At 38.7% G+C, this 18,712-nt stretch overlaps 1 protein-coding gene and 7 non-coding genes across 10 annotated transcripts in view; all 8 read left to right on the plus strand.

Moving 5' to 3' along the window:
- LOC143371685 (putative ferric-chelate reductase 1) overlaps positions 1-18,712 on the plus strand; it is a 53,763-nt gene that overhangs the window by 14,683 nt on the left and 20,368 nt on the right. The window lies entirely within an intron of this gene.
- On the plus strand, positions 12,002-12,122 carry LOC143371860 (5S ribosomal RNA). The gene has a single exon (XR_013086144.1). It is a non-coding gene; the product is annotated as a 5S ribosomal RNA (ribosomal RNA).
- Positions 12,881-13,001, plus strand: LOC143371863 (5S ribosomal RNA). Its single transcript, XR_013086147.1, has one exon. It is a non-coding gene; the product is annotated as a 5S ribosomal RNA (ribosomal RNA).
- LOC143371864 (5S ribosomal RNA) lies at positions 13,761-13,881 on the plus strand. Its single transcript, XR_013086148.1, has one exon. It is a non-coding gene; the product is annotated as a 5S ribosomal RNA (ribosomal RNA).
- On the plus strand, positions 14,641-14,761 carry LOC143371865 (5S ribosomal RNA). The gene has a single exon (XR_013086149.1). It is a non-coding gene; the product is annotated as a 5S ribosomal RNA (ribosomal RNA).
- On the plus strand, positions 15,520-15,640 carry LOC143371847 (5S ribosomal RNA). The gene has a single exon (XR_013086131.1). It is a non-coding gene; the product is annotated as a 5S ribosomal RNA (ribosomal RNA).
- Positions 16,399-16,519, plus strand: LOC143371848 (5S ribosomal RNA). Its single transcript, XR_013086132.1, has one exon. It is a non-coding gene; the product is annotated as a 5S ribosomal RNA (ribosomal RNA).
- Positions 17,279-17,399, plus strand: LOC143371852 (5S ribosomal RNA). Its single transcript, XR_013086136.1, has one exon. It is a non-coding gene; the product is annotated as a 5S ribosomal RNA (ribosomal RNA).

Consider the following 18,712-nt stretch of genomic DNA (forward strand, 5'->3'; position numbering starts at 1 on the left):
TTATCGTGTTATTTGGTCCTTACACGGCTGTGTTCCCACAAACTTGCTAAGTAGCACAATCTTTCAATCTAGAACCTAGGCAAACGAGTATTCATACCTACTTACTTGCTATACGTTTCAGTTCTTTTCTACTCGTTAACGTTAGAGAGTATTTGCAAACTTTTATTGTTTAAAAACTGTACTTACCTATATTCATATCAACCTACAGGATTTATTTCAATACCTACCGTAAAAGGTTCTCATTCGGGTAATTATTTAATACAAAACTATCAATAAGTAATAATTCACATAGTTATATAAATGAATTATTCAATTGAATAATTATAGATTATTTAAGTTACATGGTAGAATAATCGATTATGAATAACGAATAATTATTATTCCTATGGAATGTTCGACTAAACAGAAATCATTTAGATAACTATGTTGGATAAATATTTATTTGGAATAATTAAAATATTGCCCAACTTTGCTGCAGATCCATTACCTGTTTCGGAGATCGATCGAGATCTAATTTCCTCCGTAAATATTATATTCATGCAGTTACTCACTGAATATTTCGGTTAATATTGTATACGTATAGTGTGCTTTATTAATTCCGTTACGAGTCATTTTCTAGCCGTCTAATCTCTTTGAAAACTTAAGTGTACCTATGCAAAGTTATTTCATTAAATGTATGAACGAAAGTATTTGTCCCCTGTGGTGGGAAATGGAAGGGGGAGCAATAGGGTGGTCGCAAGACATAGGGGGAAGATTTTTTTTCGTCGTATCTTTCACGGGAACCCCTAAAAAGTTGCCAATTGGTGTTAAAAAGGAGATTATCAAAGCTTCAGCTCGATCGGATAACGTTAAAACCTGATCAAAACCTCATCAGCCCTAAAGTATTAAAAAACAGTTATTTTTTCTTTTTAAATCGGGGTTTCTCCGCTATAAAATTAGAACGGTTTATCCTAGGAACGTGTTTTTTTTTAGTTTTGTAGAGAATGTTCCTGGCTTCAATTTTCACTGCCACAACTCGTGATATTGGGAGATATTTGGCTTTTTCGAGGACCGGTGCTATTCCGAATCTGGAAAATCGACTCTTTCAAAAAAATGTGCAATTTCACTTAAGTTGATAATTTGTTTTTTTAAAATGTTTTATACTATTTTTTAGTTATTTAGCATCAAAGAGTTCAAGTCAGATATTTTTTAAAAAATAGATTTTCAACCAGGTTGGTGAAAGGAAGGAGTGGGATAGAGGAGGGAGAACAAAGAAAATATGGACATACGAATTAATTATTTATTATAACTAACTATAATGAATTCAAAATGCTTTGTAAATTAACAGTTTTTAAGTATTTAGTCTTCTGAGAATACAGAAAGAGAAATTAGGAAATAATTAAAGAAAAAAAGTAGAATAGCCGCGCCGGGATTTGAACCCTGGACTTTTTGCTTGTGACCCAAGCGCTTCGATGTCGGTAAAACGAATTCTCGCCGGAGAGCACCGGCCAGGCAGCGCGTACAGGCGCTAGGAGGGGGTACGCTTGGTCGTGGAGTGGGGGGTAGCGCCCGTGGGCGAAAACCCACGATTCCGGCACCACTGCTAGGGCCTACGACGATCCTAAAACGGCCCTGCGAAGGGGGCGTCAAATTGATGCAAGAGTACAATGCGAGCATAACAAAGGATGAAAGCAGAAGCAGTATGTTTCTCAAGTACTTAGTCGCAAAATGTCGGAAATTATTCCCAGACACATTGAAATCTACCCACTCAAAACCTCTATGTACCACCTACTTGATCCTAGTGACTCAATCTGACAAATCTACCTATCAATTCGAGCTATTTACCTATTATTAATTTATACATTATTATAAATATTGTTGCGCCGGGGTGTTTCCATCGCAGGCCACCCCGACGCAAAGGAGTAGAATCATAAGACACGGACGCACACACGACACCACTATATTTTGTACATAGGGCAATATCGGTTATAAAGGCGCGACTCGCATGTCCAAACGCAATGGCGTTCGGTTCAGGACTGTCTTCAGGAATGTCGACCTCCCGATCGTCCCCTTGAAGGGAGCCGACCTTCTTCTATCTTCAGCTGCGAGCACCAGCAGGCTATGCACAGGCCTATACCCGGTGCTCGCAATCAATGTTGCGCCGGGATGTCCGCTCTTCCGGAGGGGGGGGGGGGGGCAGTGTTGCGAGCACCGGGTATAGGCCTGTGCATAGCCTGCTGGTGCTCGCAGCTGAAGATAGAAGAAGGTTGGCTCCCTTCAATAGGACGATCGGGAAGCCGACAGGAAGACTGTCCTGAACCGAACGCCATTGTGTTCGGACATGCGGGTCGCGCCTTTATAACCGATATTGCCCTATGTACCAAATATAGTGGTGTCATGTGTGCGTCCGTGTCTTATTATTCTACTCCTTTGCATCGCAGGCCACCCCGACGCAAATGTAGTGTATAAATTAATAATAATATATAAATTAATATATATATATATATACAGGGTATCCCACTAAGGAGTGGACAGCGCGATATCTCTTAAAGTATTGTCGATAAAAATATAAAAAAAAATAGGGAATTGCATGGTTCGAGGGGGCCCATTTATTAGCGCGAACGAATTTTGTTTTCGATTATTATTTTAAAAGATACGATGGTCAAGTTCGGTTTTTCAAATGGAACTATTTTTTTTGAAGACCTGAGTTGATAGTGCGTTCCAAGACAAATTCAATAAGCTTTAATGTATACACTTTATTTCCACTGGTTTTTAAGATATTGCGCTTGCAAATTTACTGATTTTCACTGCAAGAAACCCCTCTGGAATGGCAAAAACCGGGGGCGGTCTTACTGACGCCACGGGTGGCACTGCCTGTTGAAATGGATACTTACCTGCCAAATGTCTACGCCAGAAATGGCAGGCCCAAAGGCTGGACAATTCTTTTCCGTCAGAAATGCTACTTAGGTAGGTACATCTGCGGTATCGAGAAGCGCATCGTTACTTTTATTTCGCACTTGCTTCTACGCTCGGATGGCCGGTTCTTTCGGGAGGGATGCAAGTTGGATTGGTTAGGTTAGGAGGAGTGAAAGTTGCTAGACTAAATTTCAACCATAGGGAGCAGGTTGTATCAGAACCAATCCAACTTGCATCCCTCCCAAAAGAACCGGCCATCCGAGCGTAGAAGCAAGTGCGAAATATAAGTAACGATGCGCTTCTCGATACCGCAGATGTACCTACCTAAGTAGCATTTCTGACGGAAAAGAATTGTCCAGCCTTTGGGCCTGCCATTTCTGGCGTAGACCTTTGGCAGGTAAGTATCCATTTCAACAGGCAGTGCCACCCGTAGCGCCAGTAAGACCGCCCCCGGTTTTTGCCATTCCAGAGGGGTTTCTTGCAGTGAAAATCAGTAAATTTGCAAGCGCAATATCTTAAAAACCAGTGGAAATAAAGTGTATATATTAAAGCTTATTGAATTTATCTTGGAACGCACTATCAACTCAGGTCTTCAAAAAAAATAGTTCCATTTGAAAAACCGAACTTGACCATCGTATCTTTTAAAATAATAATCGATAACAAAATTCGTTCGCGCTAATAAATGGGCCCCCTCGAACCATGCAATTCCCTATTTTTTTTATATTTTTATCGACAATACTTTAAGAGATATCGCGCTGTCCACTCCTTAGTGGGACACCCTGTATATATATATATATATATATATATTAATTTATATATTATTATTAATTATAATTAATATTTCATTTAGACGCAAAACCTGCTGTGATGTTACTACTTCCTATTTCTGAAAATTGTTTTTGTAATAATTAAGTTCAATGTTTTAAATTGATTATGGTTGGTTATAATAAATAATTGATTATTATATCCATATATTCTTTCTTCTCCCTCCTCTATCCCACTCCTTCCTTTCACCTACCTGGTTGAAAATCTGCTCTTTAAAAAGTATACTTGAAATCTTTGATGCTAAATAACTAAAAAATAGTAGAAAAACATTACAAAAAATAAAAACGAATTATCAACTTAAGTGAATTTTCACATTTTTTTGAGAGTCGATTTTTCAGATCCGGAATAGCGCCGGTCCTCGAAAAAGCCAAATATCTTCCAATATCACGAGTTGTGGCAGTGAAAATTGAGGCCAGGAACATTCTCTACAAAACTAAAAAAAAACACGTTCCTAGGATAAACCGTTCAAATTTTTTAGCGGAGAAACCCCGATTTTTTTTTAGAAAAGTAGCTGCTTTTTAATACTTTAGGGCTGATGAGGCAGGTCTTAGCGTTATCCGATCGAGCTGAAACTTTGACAATCTAATTTTTACACCAATTGGCAATTTTTTAGAGTTTTCCGTCAAATAAATTCGGGCATCGATTTCTTGCGACCACTCTAGGTAGCAACTACAAATTGCATAATACAGTTTCCACTAACCATTTACTTAAACCTTTCATCTGACATTTTCTGTAATAACGTACCTACCTATTCAGCAAAAGTTACACAAGACGAAATTATCGCAGTTAATCAGACAGCACACGACACCTTAAATATGTCCATTTTACGCTTGTTTTACGTCTGAATATCCGAATGTCCAGATTTATATCAAATATATGTCTAAGATGTCTCGTAGACATCTCTCAGATGTCTTTTGTCAGACGTCTTAACCTTCACTCCGCGTTGACCGTGTGTAATTACACCCCACGCATTTTCAGTCCCAAATGTACAGAAAAAACTTTGGCTGCTTAAGTATTTGTTACATTTTAGTAATTTTTAAGAAGATAAGTGCAGAAGAATTATAACATTTAATTTAAAATACAAAAATGTAAAAGTTGTATTTAAATAATGAAAAATAATTTTAAGATATATCGTCAGAATCGGTGTGCATTATTTCTTCATCATCATCAATTTCGGTGTTCATGCATTTATCGCAAATATTGCTGCTATGATTTTTACAAGCTGGTTTTTGACAAATGTTTGGTGGAAAGAAAATAAATAAATACACTCTGAACATATGTTATTGTATTAATTAGTATCATCTTTACAATAAAGAAACACTATAATTTACCAAACACTTGTCACTAATTCAATAAAAAGCCAACTTCTTTGAAACGTAAGCAAAGACCGAACTGAAATTGCACCAAACCATTTTAGATATAATGACATTACGTTGAACAAAAAATGAGGAAAAACCATATATTTTAGGCAACAGGAATGTAAATACAAAACACACTGTAGGGAAATGCTAACGCAGCTGCTTACAAAAATTCATTTTTGTATGGGGAATATCGGGGTGCATATGTACTCCTGTACACGGTTATGCGCTCAGGTACCTTTAAAGCCTACTACTACTTTCAAATTCAGCGATTTCACTGAAATTTTTATCAAGTTCTTTGCGAAAAATATCACAGATAGCATTCCAACAAGAATAAATGGGAAAGTTTCCATTCGGTAAATTTTTATTTACGTTTTTATTAGCTTGGGGTGTGTTTGCACCCCTGTTCGCAGATTGAAGGTTAAGGGGAGGTTCTGGTCTAAATGTCGATTTTTTTTTATTTCATTTTTCGAATATTCAATCTTTTAGGAATACGTGTTTAAAAGGATTTGTTGAAATTCGTAAAATTCCCCAAGTTATAGGCATTTGAGTAGCGGCAAATGCATGGGCAACAACCGTCCACTCCGGCGCTCACGTAAAACTTCAAATGCGTTTTTCTCGAAACAGTGTTCTCTAAACGGTGGGACCTGTATCTTCAAAAGTTATTATCCGATTTGACTGAAACTTTTTTTATTTTGAAGATTATTCTTTTGGCTAGGGGGGGGGGCTAATAAAATTACAAAAAGTTGAAAATTTATAATTTTCAAAGGCGATGAAAGGACGAAAAATACAGGGGAAAGTGATTTCAAACTTGAAGTGTCATTATTTTCTAAAAAAAAATGTAATTTTTGTAACTTTTTAATTCCCCCCTAGCCAAAAGAATAATCTTCAAAATAAACAAGGTTTCAGTCGAATCGGATAATAACTTTTGGAGATAGAGGTCCCACCGATTTGGATCAATTTTTTGACGCCTTGACTTTAACGACTCCCCAAAGCTGTCTGCAATGATTAATTATAAAACAAAAAATATATTTCTGTAGCTTAAGATATCCTTAATACAATGCAAAAAGTCCCATTAAATTATATATAGTAGTTTTCCTTTAATTAATTCCTAAATATCACCTATTTTTTGGGGCTCTAGACCAGAACCTCCCCTTAAGGGGACTACTTAGGCAGTCGCTTATCGTGAGAAAGAGACTCTGTCCTTTATTTATTTGTAAAAAAAGTGAAAGCAAATCCAGATGTATCCTTTTACCCAATGTTTATGGCTACCATACAGATTGAAAAATAATTAATAATGAAATATATATGTGCATTAAAAATAGCGTTGCAGACTGGTAAACACTTTAACGTTTTCCTGCGGTTTTATTTGTTGGGTTCATAGTTTCCAATAGAACCTATAAAAAGAAAAATTAAATCAATACTATGCGATTGGTGGCTGAAAAACGATTTTCCGAGAAAAATTCGTTCTTGTTTGTGCGCTACTAAAAACCGCAGACTTTTTAATTTTTTTATCAAAATCTCGAATTTTTATGGACTATATCAGAGGTTCCACGTGGAATGTCACGTGTTTTGCACATCCTGTAATTTTTTCAAGTCCAAGAGAAGAAAAGATTCGAGAAAAACGCGTTTAAAGTTTCTGGGCAAAGGTGGCGCTGTAGGTTGCCGCTTGACGTTTTTAGCTGCCAAATCTATAATTTTCCGAATTTAACTATAAACCAAGCGGCATTTTATCCGGAAAAGATATTACTTTCGGAAAATGCAATAAAAAAACGACTTTTCAACTGCCTAGTCCCCTTAGGGGGAGAAGACCGTATAAATCGAACGAAAAATAGAAACAAAAATTCCATAAATCGCTTCCAAAACATGACAAAAAAAATTCTCAAAGTTATAGGCCGAAATACGACTCCGTATTGATACTATAGACTGGTGAGTCAGCACGCCTGCGAATGCCGAGCATAGGCACCTAAAACGCATTTTTCTCGAAACCACGTTTTCAAAATTGAAACCGGGGATAACTAAAAAATCATTTGACTAAGTAATCAACTTCAAATTTTGCACATTATTATTACACATATTCCCCAGAATATGAACCACAAAGTGTAACCAAATTATGAATTTTAACCACTGTTTTTAAAAAAATAAAGCGCGAAGTTTTGGCGAAAACCACACCTAATTGTTTGAAGTTCCGCCAGTTTTAAAATATGCAATTTTTTTACTCCAGTTGTGCTTCATATTCTTGCAATTGGCACATAAATTGGAAAACAAATTTATTCGTCTGTTTCACATACCGTAAACTGGGGGAACGTTGGCATGTTTTGGGAACATTTTGCTTTATAATATAAAAATTAATATTTTCAATGTACTACAAGTGTCAAAATGCATACAATTTTTGTCCTTATCCTTCTTTAATACATGTTAAATACCTGCCAATGTCACCTCGTACTGCCAATGTTCCCCCAGTTTACGGTAACTGGCTACCAGAGGCGCTACAATCGGCGCTGTTTTCAGATACTGCTCTATTTCTCTTGTATTTATTATAATTTTACTGTTACAATTTTTTTTTACTTGTTGTAATGTTAAATAAAGTATCCTTAAAATTCCGAGGGGATTAGCGCATTGGTATATTTGCAAAAATTCCTAAAAATTGATATGAAAATAAGCTGTTTATGCGGGCTTCTCCCCTTAAGGGGTTACCTACCCTCAAGGAGTAGAAAAAGAATCAATTCTTTGGGAATTTATTTCAGAAAGTACATGCATATTTTTATGTAATGGTTTTTGTATTCAGATGAGGGACACTTTAACAGGTTATTATATTATGTGTTGGTATAAAAATATTTAGTTATTGCGCAGTTACAACTGATTTCCCGGAAGCTGTTTTTAGAAACACGTTTTGCGGTGACCAACATTATTCGGAACTGGGTTATCTGAAATAAAAAAACGAAGATGATTTAGTTAGCACAATAGTTTATCTAGTCTTTAATCGTTCCGTTTTATAAAACATTAATCTGGGACAAAATGGCAGATGTTTAAAGTGAAATGATCGACTTTCGTAGAAAAAAACACTTATTTTTCCCTCCATAAAATAAAAACTATGCATTGGAAAAGCAAATGCTTCGATTAAAGACTAGCTTTGAATGTCTAGAAGAAACGTAGAAACTTTCAGAAAGATTGGTGAAGCGGTTTTGAAGAAATCCTGGTCACCGGTCTAAAAACAGCTTCCAGGAAATCAATTGTAATTTTGCAATAACTAAATATTTTTATACCAAAACATAATATAGCAACCTGTTAAAGTGCCCCTCCTGTGAATACAAAAACCATCGCATAAAAATATGCATGTAATTTCTGAAATAATTTCCCAAAGAATCGATTCTTTTTCTACCTCCTAAGGGTAGGTAACCCCTTAAGATGTCTTGATTTGTAACATAAGACGTGCACAAGACATGTATAAGTCGTGAAAACGACGTTTCCAGATATCTTGAAGATGATACCGGGCGAACACATTTTTTGGCGCCTTCTTCCTAATTTTTTAATAAAAAAACCATCTGTTTTACTTTATATAGTTTTATTTAGTTTTATTATAATACATAATAAATACATATTCTGATGAAGATTTGTCGTCAGTATTTACATTTTTAGTGATTATCATCACGTTCTTCCTCTTCAAAAGTAATTGTATCGATTTCAAGATATTCTTCTCCTTCGGTATTTTTACGCTCTTCATGTTGCATATTTGGCTCACATTTCTTTTTAAAAAATGAACTCATTAGACTTGCAGACAATTCATTTTCTTTTGATTGATTTAGTTTTCTCTTTCTATTCTACGCTCCTGAGAGTTTTTTCTCAACATTCTATGACTAAAGAAAGTCAAAAGATTTTTATGTTTTACCCGAATTTCAATATTTTATGGGAATTTGCTGAGATGTATATATTATCTAGTAAAAATTCACACGTAACTTTTATTAGGAAGTACTGCAAGTTATTAGAACTGACAATGATCCTTTGATTTGAAACTTTTAATGTTACAAAACAAAACTTATAGTGAAATTGCAATAGACATTTATATTTAGAACTTAAAACTGCGAATACGTATAAATATATGAAAGGATAAAATATTTCTCAGAGTCCACGAGTAACTTTGCATATTATACAAAAGCGTGTTTCTTAAAAAACAAAGGACGACGGAGGCGTCCGTCTCATCGACGCGGGATTCATTTCTTTTTCGTGACGGCGAATGATGATCATACGTACAACGAACTAACTCTGGTGAGCTTAGAACGACAATTTACTGTAGCTAATATTCTTTCATTGAAACGACGTATAATATAAGTTGTTATGGTTGCTTTCGTAATTCATCGTTTTTTATTAGAATAATACCAGAAATACTAAAAAAAATAAAACAGAAAAATAACTAAATTAAGCAACTATTTTTTAATTGAAGCGCCCCACAGTGGTTCGAGTATACTACTTAGATGCTAGCTGGACAAAATTATTTTTTCGCGGTATTGGGTTTATATGGGGTTCAAATTGTATCACAGTTTATTATTTCACCAAAAATATCAATAAAATAAAAATATGACTAATTCAGTAAAGGAAAAAGAACAAAGCGACAGTAGATATTGTGCTTTAACTATAATTATCAGTTATAACATTATGATTATTCCTGTAATTTCTAAGTTTTCTATGGAATTTTAAAAATAATTTCGAGCCACAGTTGACTCACCTAACATAAAATGGCTATTAAAACAGTATTTTACTATATCTTCCACGTCGTTCCACGCTACAAGGGTTGAATGTACGGAAAGTAGAGACTTTCTAGTTTTTTTTTAATCACATGATCGATCTGCAGAAATTTGCAAAACTATATTTTGTGAATTGTTTTCGAGTACGACGCTCGGCAGGAGGGATAGCAGAGTTGTTATATTTCAGACTCTATACGTATTATAGATTAACTATAACTATAAGTGTGCCTTATAACTATTAATTTCTGTTAATTACATTACATTACATTATAGAGTCTGAAATATAACAACAGAGCTATCTCTTCTGCCGAGTGTCGCACTCGAAAAAAATTCACAAAATATAGTTTTGCAAATTTTTGCAGATCGATCGTGTGATTAAAAAAAACTAGAAAGTCTATACTTTCCGTACAATCAACCCTTGTTGCGTGGAACGACGTGGAACCTATAGCAAAACACTGTTTTAATAGCCATTTTATGTTAGGCGAGTCAACTGTGGCTCGAAATTTTTTTAAAACTCCACAGAAAACTCAGAAATTACAGGAATAAACATAATGTTGCAACTGATAATTATAGTTAAAGTACAATACTGTCGTTTTGTTCTTTTTCCTTTATTGAATTAGTCATATTTTTATTTTATTGATATTTTTAGTGAAATAATAAACTGTGGTACGAATCAGGTTTGTTTCTAACAATTTCAACCCCATATAAACCCAATACCGCGAAAAAATAATTTTGTCCAGCTAGCATGTGCAGCAACCACTGTGCGCCCTCGCGAATTGGCGCCCCGGGCGGTTGCCCGATTCGCCCGTACCTTCCGCCGGCGCTGTCTGGAACGTCTGGTTTCAGACGTCTTTAAGATCACTTTAAGATGTCTATAGCTGTCTGGGTAGCTCATTCGTAGTCCCGCGATTGTTATCAAAAGTCAAAACTACCTTCAATAAAACATATAAGTACAGTTCTATATAAAATTTCGTATTACTCCCCCATCCCTTTCTCATCCCCTTCCTCATTATGGGAGATTAAGAATTTTGTTTATGCACAAAATAAAAAATCTTTTACTCAATAAGTTTACAAAAAGATTGATGTCTATGCTTGCAATAAATCACTCGAGAATAGCTTATCACGGAATTAATGGAACACTGCGTATGAACCTTTTGTAACCAATCGGGTCGACGCACAAAGAGTAGAGTAAATTGCAGGTGTCAGCGTGCCTACTCGAACGAGTGAAATGTCTAATGGCCAGGCGTAATTTACTATCTACACTAGCCTACTACGTATGTACTAAAGTTCAAGCACTCATTCCAGAATGTCAAACATCCACCTATGTACGTACATATCTGCGAGTAGTTTCGCAACGCGCTCCTGGAATGGTACCCTGAAGTGGTACAACTGAAAAAGGGATCCTTCCACGTGCAAAAATGTTTGGAAAATGTGGAATAAAATTTTGCAGCGCGGGGATGCGTTTTCGAGAAAAATGATTTTAAAAATTTCCGGTCCTATCCGCGGGCAATTGTTTCTGTTCATGTTTGAATTTCTATTTCCCAACATTCACTGAATCGTGATCTGTTCAGCAAGTTGCAAGTAGAAGTAGGTTAGTATGAATGAAGCCTATTGTTTATCAACACCAAGAATTTTAAAAAAGAGCATTAAATACAGTATCAAATAAACAGTTTGCAAAAGCTTTTCACAACAATTATGGTTAAAAAATTGATAAAAAAAATATTTTAAATTGTCCATCATTAAGAGGGAATAAATTTTCCTCATTATTCGGCGCAAATTACATTCCAATATCTTTTACACTTCAAAAGTTATACGAAAACGGCCCCAAATTCTTCAACCCGGGCCGGGAAATTTTGAATAGCTCTTTGCTACGTTAATTTGAAAGAGATGATTCTAAAATTTTCGAAACTCGGGCATCACCGCTGTCCAGCGGTCGCTGGCAGGTCTCCGCCGGGCCGGGTTGTAGTGGAATGCGTCGGTGAGGCGCTGTTGCCATTTTACCTGATCGCGTGAGCGCGGGTTCCAAGATTAAATGGACGCGCGTTACGAAAAGTAGCACGTTTTTTTTTTCTACATGTAGTTGTCCGTAAGAAAAAAATGAAACGCGCTACTCTTCGTAACGCGCGTCGAAATGATGACCTCGTCAGTACCAATCTCTTCGATAAATAAAACTGTATTTTCACCAACGACCATTCTATGTCTGTAAAACACCAGTTCTCGTCCGATCACTGAAGTTAAGCGACATTGGGCGCGGTTAGTACTTGGATGGGTGACCGCTTGGGAATACCGCGTGTTGTTGGTATTTTTTTTTCATACCGCTCCATTTTTGCTGTTTATATATATGACAGTGACTATTCCAAACGATTTTATTTAGCTTCACTTCTTTACCCGCTTCTTTGTAGTGCGGACCTGTCAGAAATTCATTTTCACTCATTGCCAGTGTGCAGGGTCATCAATTAATGTTGCAACCCGCGCTCGCGCGAACAGGTAGTATGGCAACACCGCTTCACGGACGCATTCCACTACAACCATGCACCGTCCCGGCGTTCGGAGAGGTGCCAGCGACCGCTAAAAATATTTTATATTATCCATCATTAAGAGGGAATAATTTTTCCTCATTTTTCGACGCAAATTGCATTTCGATATCTTTTATAGTTCAAAAGTTATACGAAAAAGGCCCCAAATTCTTCAACCCGGGCCGGGAAATTTCAAATAGCTCTTTGCAACGTTAATTTGAAAGAGATTGTCCCAAAATTTTCGAAGCTCGGGCATCACTGCTATTCAGCGGTCGCTCGCAAATGTGCGAAGTTTGGAGCCCGAACGCCGGGCCGGAGCATGGTTGCATTGGAATGCGTCCGTGAGGCGCTGTTGCCATTTTACCTGATCGCGTGAGCGCGGGTTCCAAGATTAAATGGACGCGCGTTACGAAAAGTAGCACGTTTTTTTTTTCTACATGTAGTTGTCCGTAAGAAAAAAATGAAACGCGCTACTCTTCGTAACGCGCGTCGAAATGATGACCTCGTCAGTACCAATCTCTTCGATAAATAAAACTGTATTTTCACCAACGACCATTCTATGTCTGTAAAACACCAGTTCTCGTCCGATCACTGAAGTTAAGCGACATTGGGCGCGGTTAGTACTTGGATGGGTGACCGCTTGGGAATACCGCGTGTTGTTGGTATTTTTTTTTCATACCGCTCCATTTTTGCTGTTTATATATATGACAGTGACTATTCCAAACGATTTTATTTAGCTTCACTTCTTTACCCGCTTCTTTGTAGTGCGGACCTGTCAGAAATTCATTTTCACTCATTGCCAGTGTGCAGGGTCATCAATTAATGTTGCAACCCGCGCTCGCGCGAACAGGTAGTATGGCAACACCGCTTCACGGACGCATTCCACTACAACCATGCACCGTCCCGGCGTTCGGAGAGGTGCCAGCGACCGCTAAAAATATTTTATATTATCCATCATTAAGAGGGAATAATTTTTCCTCATTTTTCGACGCAAATTGCATTTCGATATCTTTTATAGTTCAAAAGTTATACGAAAAAGGCCCCCAATTCTTCAACCCGGGCCGGGAAATTTCAAACAGCTCTTTGCAACGTTAATTTGAAAGAGACTGTCCCAAAATTTTCGAAGCTCGGCCATCACTGCTATTCAGCGGTCGCTCGCGAATGTGCGAAGTTTGGAGCCCGAACGCCGGGCCGGTGCATGGTTGCAGTGGAATGCGTCCGTGAGGCGCTGTTGCCATTTTACCTGATCGCGTGAGCGCGGGTTCCAAGATTAAATCGACGCGCGTTACGAAAAGTAGCACGTTTTATTTTTTCTACATGTAGTTGTCCGTAAGAAAAAAATGAAACGCGCTACTCTTCGTAACGCGCGTCGAAATGATGACCTCGTCAGTACCAATCTCTTCGATAAATAAAACTGTATTTTCACCAACGACCATTCTATGTCTGTAAAACACCAGTTCTCGTCCGATCACTGAAGTTAAGCGACATTGGGCGCGGTTAGTACTTGGATGGGTGACCGCTTGGGAATACCGCGTGTTGTTGGTATTTTTTTTTCATACCGCTCCATTTTTGCTGTTTATATATATGACAGTGACTATTCCAAACGATTTTATTTAGCTTCACTTCTTTACCCGCTTCTTTGTAGTGCGGACCTGTCAGAAATTCATTTTCACTCATTGCCAGTGTGCAGGGTCATCAATTAATGTTGCAACCCGCGCTCGCGCGAACAGGTAGTATGGCAACACCGCTTCACGGACGCATTCCACTACAACCATGCACCGTCCCGGCGTTCGGAGAGGTGCCAGCGACCGCTAAAAATATTTTATATTATCCATCATTAAGAGGGAATAATTTTTCCTCATTTTTCGACGCAAATTGCATTTCGATATCTTTTATAGTTCAAAAGTTATACGAAAAAGGCCCCCAATTCTTCAACCCGGGCCGGGAAATTTCAAACAGCTCTTTGCAACGTTAATTTGAAAGAGACTGTCCCAAAATTTTCGAAGCTCGGCCATCACTGCTATTCAGCGGTCGCTCGCGAATGTGCGAAGTTTGGAGCCCGAACGCCGGGCCGGTGCATGGTTGCAGTGGAATGCGTCCGTGAGGCGCTGTTGCCATTTTACCTGATCGCGTGAGCGCGGGTTCCAAGATTAAATCGACGCGCGTTACGAAAAGTAGCACGTTTTATTTTTTCTACATGTAGTTGTCCGTAAGAAAAAAATGAAACGCGCTACTCTTCGTAACGCGCGTCGAAATGATGACCTCGTCAGTACCAATCTCTTCGATAAATAAAACTGTATTTTCACCAACGACCATTCTATGTCTGTAAAACACCAGTTCTCGTCCGATCACTGAAGTTAAGCGACATTGGGCGCGGTTAGTACTTGGATGGGTGACCGCTTGGGAATACCGCGTGTTGTTGGTATTTTTTTTTCATACCGCTCCATTTTTGCTGTTTATATATATGACAGTGACTATTCCAAACGATTTTATTTAGCTTCACTTCTTTACCCGCTTCTTTGTAGTGCGGACCTGTCAGAAATTCATTTTCACTCATTGCCAGTGTGCAGGGTCATCAATTAATGTTGCAACCCGCGCTCGCGCGAACAGGTAGTATGGCAACACCGCTTCACGGACGCATTCCACTACAACCATGCACCGTCCCGGCGTTCGGAGAGGTGCCAGCGACCGCTAAAAATATTTTATATTATCCATCATTAAGAGGGAATAATTTTTCCTCATTTTTCGACGCAAATTGCATTTCGATATCTTTTATAGTTCAAAAGTTATACGAAAAAGGCCCCAAATTCTTCAACCCGGGCCGGGAAATTTCAAATAGCTCTTTGCAACGTTAATTTGAAAGAGATTGTCCCAAAATTTTCGAAGCTCGGGCATCACTGCTATTCAGCGGTCGCTCGCAAATGTGCGAAGTTTGGAGCCCGAACGCCGGGCCGGAGCATGGTTGCATTGGAATGCGTCCGTGAGGCGCTGTTGCCATTTTACCTGATCGCGTGAGCGCGGGTTCCAAGATTAAATGGACGCGCGTTACGAAAAGTAGCACGTTTTTTTTTTCTACATGTAGTTGTCCGTAAGAAAAAAATGAAACGCGCTACTCTTCGTAACGCGCGTCGAAATGATGACCTCGTCAGTACCAATCTCTTCGATAAATAAAACTGTATTTTCACCAACGACCATTCTATGTCTGTAAAACACCAGTTCTCGTCCGATCACTGAAGTTAAGCGACATTGGGCGCGGTTAGTACTTGGATGGGTGACCGCTTGGGAATACCGCGTGTTGTTGGTATTTTTTTTTCATACCGCTCCATTTTTGCTGTTTATATATATGACAGTGACTATTCCAAACGATTTTATTTAGCTTCACTTCTTTACCCGCTTCTTTGTAGTGCGGACCTGTCAGAAATTCATTTTCACTCATTGCCAGTGTGCAGGGTCATCAATTAATGTTGCAACCCGCGCTCGCGCGAACAGGTAGTATGGCAACACCGCTTCACGGACGCATTCCACTACAACCATGCACCGTCCCGGCGTTCGGAGAGGTGCCAGCGACCGCTAAAAATATTTTATATTATCCATCATTAAGAGGGAATAATTTTTCCTCATTTTTCGACGCAAATTGCATTTCGATATCTTTTATAGTTCAAAAGTTATACGAAAAAGGCCCCAAATTCTTCAACCCGGGCCGGGAAATTTCAAATAGCTCTTTGCAACGTTAATTTGAAAGAGATTGTCCCAAAATTTTCGAAGCTCGGGCATCACTGCTATTCAGCGGTCGCTCGCAAATGTGCGAAGTTTGGAGCCCGAACGCCGGGCCGGAGCATGGTTGCATTGGAATGCGTCCGTGAGGCGCTGTTGCCATTTTACCTGATCGCGTGAGCGCGGGTTCCAAGATTAAATGGACGCGCGTTACGAAAAGTAGCACGTTTTTTTTTTCTACATGTAGTTGTCCGTAAGAAAAAAATGAAACGCGCTACTCTTCGTAACGCGCGTCGAAATGATGACCTCGTCAGTACCAATCTCTTCGATAAATAAAACTGTATTTTCACCAACGACCATTCTATGTCTGTAAAACACCAGTTCTCGTCCGATCACTGAAGTTAAGCGACATTGGGCGCGGTTAGTACTTGGATGGGTGACCGCTTGGGAATACCGCGTGTTGTTGGTATTTTTTTTTCATACCGCTCCATTTTTGCTGTTTATATATATGACAGTGACTATTCCAAACGATTTTATTTAGCTTCACTTCTTTACCCGCTTCTTTGTAGTGCGGACCTGTCAGAAATTCATTTTCACTCATTGCCAGTGTGCAGGGTCATCAATTAATGTTGCAACCCGCGCTCGCGCGAACAGGTAGTATGGCAACACCGCTTCACGGACGCATTCCACTACAACCATGCACCGTCCCGGCGTTCGGAGAGGTGCCAGCGACCGCTAAAAATATTTTATATTATCCATCATTAAGAGGGAATAATTTTTCCTCATTTTTCGACGCAAATTGCATTTCGATATCTTTTATAGTTCAAAAGTTATACGAAAAAGGCCCCCAATTCTTCAACCCGGGCCGGGAAATTTCAAACAGCTCTTTGCAACGTTAATTTGAAAGAGACTGTCCCAAAATTTTCGAAGCTCGGCCATCACTGCTATTCAGCGGTCGCTCGCGAATGTGCGAAGTTTGGAGCCCGAACGCCGGGCCGGTGCATGGTTGCAGTGGAATGCGTCCGTGAGGCGCTGTTGCCATTTTACCTGATCGCGTGAGCGCGGGTTCCAAGATTAAATCGACGCGCGTTACGAAAAGTAGCACGTTTTATTTTTTCTACATGTAGTTGTCCGTAAGAAAAAAATGAAACGCGCTACTCTTCGTAACGCGCGTCGAAATGATGACCTCGTCAGTACCAATCTCTTCGATAAATAAAACTGTATTTTCACCAACGACCATTCTATGTCTGTAAAACACCAGTTCTCGTCCGATCACTGAAGTTAAGCGACATTGGGCGCGGTTAGTACTTGGATGGGTGACCGCTTGGGAATACCGCGTGTTGTTGGTATTTTTTTTTCATACCGCTCCATTTTTGCTGTTTATATATATGACAGTGACTATTCCAAACGATTTTATTTAGCTTCACTTCTTTACCCGCTTCTTTGTAGTGCGGACCTGTCAGAAATTCATTTTCACTCATTGCCAGTGTGCAGGGTCATCAATTAATGTTGCAACCCGCGCTCGCGCGAACAGGTAGTATGGCAACACCGCTTCACGGACGCATTCCACTACAACCATGCACCGTCCCGGCGTTCGGAGAGGTGCCAGCGACCGCTAAAAATATTTTATATTATCCATCATTAAGAGGGAATAATTTTTCCTCATTTTTCGACGCAAATTGCATTTCGATATCTTTTATAGTTCAAAAGTTATACGAAAAAGGCCCCAAATTCTTCAACCCGGGCCGGGAAATTTCAAATAGCTCTTTGCAACGTTAATTTGAAAGAGATTGTCCCAAAATTTTCGAAGCTCGGGCATCACTGCTATTCAGCGGTCGCTCGCAAATGTGCGAAGTTTGGAGCCCGAACGCCGGGCCGGTGCATGGTTGCAGTGGAATGCGTCCGTGAGGCGCTGTTGCCATTTTACCTGTTCGCCCGAGCGCAGGTTGCAAGGTTAAATGATGTCTCTGTCCATATAGAATGAGTCAAAGTGACCCACAGTGGGACGGATCGCGAGTCTAGGTGGAAAAAAATAAGTAATGGCCAATTTTTATACTTTTCAGGTTGAAAAAGACGAGCAATATATTTTTGATGAATACAGAAGTATATATACATATTGTTATTGTTTCAAACGCATGTTAATAAATTTTCACATAACAGTTTAAATAATAAATTAAAGATAGAGGGTTATAACTCGCACGATGAGCTGGCACTAGAATCCGAGTCTTCTGAAAGTCTATTAAAACTATCGTCATTTTGATTAGAATAGGGATCGTTTAAAATTTCTAGTCCTTTCAGCAAATGCAATGTACCTTTTGGAATAGCTTCCTTCTTTTTATATGGTAATTCCCTGAAAGTATTAATAAGCGGATCTGAAGAAAGTAGTAACGCGTTTAATATGTCCCTATTTGTAAGAACCCTTGACATTTTTCTTGCGTGGCATTCTCTGTATCGCTTACAGTCTTTATTGCGGGCTTCTTGAGCCTCCTCTGATAACATCCCTATTGGCAGTAGACAAGACTTTATAACATGTACGCTGTGTGTCAGTATTTTGTGTACAGTCACAGGCATAAAATACCACGAATACAAATTTGAATATATAATTCTGGTTTCAGTTACACATTTCTCAAATTGTGGTATATCGATTTCGTAACCGGATGCT

This window comes from Andrena cerasifolii, chromosome 7, assembly GCF_050908995.1.
Source record: "Andrena cerasifolii isolate SP2316 chromosome 7, iyAndCera1_principal, whole genome shotgun sequence".
Taxonomy (NCBI): domain Eukaryota; kingdom Metazoa; phylum Arthropoda; class Insecta; order Hymenoptera; family Andrenidae; genus Andrena; species Andrena cerasifolii.